A 1,254-nucleotide genomic window follows, 5' to 3' on the forward strand; every position below is an offset into this window, starting at 1 on the left:
AAAAAAAAAAAAAATTATCTCATTGTCTTAGTCTTAAATTTTCTTACCATCTCTGTCCTGAGAAAGAAACAATTTTTACAAAGTCTGAGAACCTTTATTCAAATCACAAAGTAGAGAAGTATATATCAGAGCTCTTCCAGATATTTTATCATGAGGTAAGGACAGGCAACTCAAAAACTCTCTACCATTGTTTGAATAAGCTAGATTCCACACTGTATGTTGTTATATTTCCTGCACAGTCAAGTTATTTTAAGAAGTAATTACATCTGGAGTCTAAGTCAATTTAAAGGGATGATTCACAAAGCTATTCGCCAAGTTTTTAAAATTTGACTTAGAATAAGTCTGGCTGAATGAAGTATTTTTAATCTATAAATTATACTGCAAGTGACAAAGTACAGTATTTCTTACTGCTCTAAGCCAAAACTAAAGAACTGTGCCAAGAATATAGTATCTTACATTTTCTTTGGAGAAATCAAATATAATATAAGTGAGTTTTCAGTATAGAATCAGGACAAAATTTTAAGTTCTAAGCCTTTGAATATAGCTTAAAGTTTAGATAAGTTTCTGTCTAAGGTTAACCCAGAACTTAAGCTGATGAGTCTAAAAAGTTCCAACAAAATGACTAATAGACACTCATTCAATGTATATTGTTAAGTTCTTACTCTGTACTAGCTGGGGCCAGGTGGGAGGGCAGGAGGGAGCAGCAAATTCTGTAACTCAGGTAGAAGTAAAACCTAGTGGAGCCCAGGGCCAGGCAGCATTGAGGATCCCATGGCACCAACAAGCCTGTCAATCAGGCACACTTACCAAGAATTCTCCCAGGCCCCAATACATAACCTAAGCTCCTCGTGGAAAACTTTTAGTAGTGCATAAAGGCTACTTGGGTAAGTTTGCTAAAATGTAGACTGTGGGGCCTAATCCTCAAATATTTTGATTCAGAATGTGTGAAAACTGGTCAAGGAATCAAAAAAAAAATTTTTTTTTTGGTTTGTCTTTTTGTTTTTGAGACAGAGCCTCAAGCTGTCGCCCTGGGTAGAGTGCCGTGGCATCACAGCTCATAGCAACCTCCATCTCCTAGGCTCAAGTGATTTTCCTGTCTCCATCTCCCAAGTAGCTGGGACTACAGGTGCCGGCCACAACACCCAGCTATTTTTTGGTTGTAGGCGTCACTGTTGTTTGGCAGGCCCGGGCTGGATTCGAACCTACCAGCTCAGGTGTATGTGGCTGGTGCCTTAGCTGCTTAAGCCACAGGCA

Source organism: Otolemur garnettii, unplaced genomic scaffold, assembly GCF_000181295.1.
Source record: "Otolemur garnettii isolate 467f Iridium unplaced genomic scaffold, OtoGar3 scaffold00277, whole genome shotgun sequence".
NCBI lineage: Eukaryota > Metazoa > Chordata > Mammalia > Primates > Galagidae > Otolemur > Otolemur garnettii.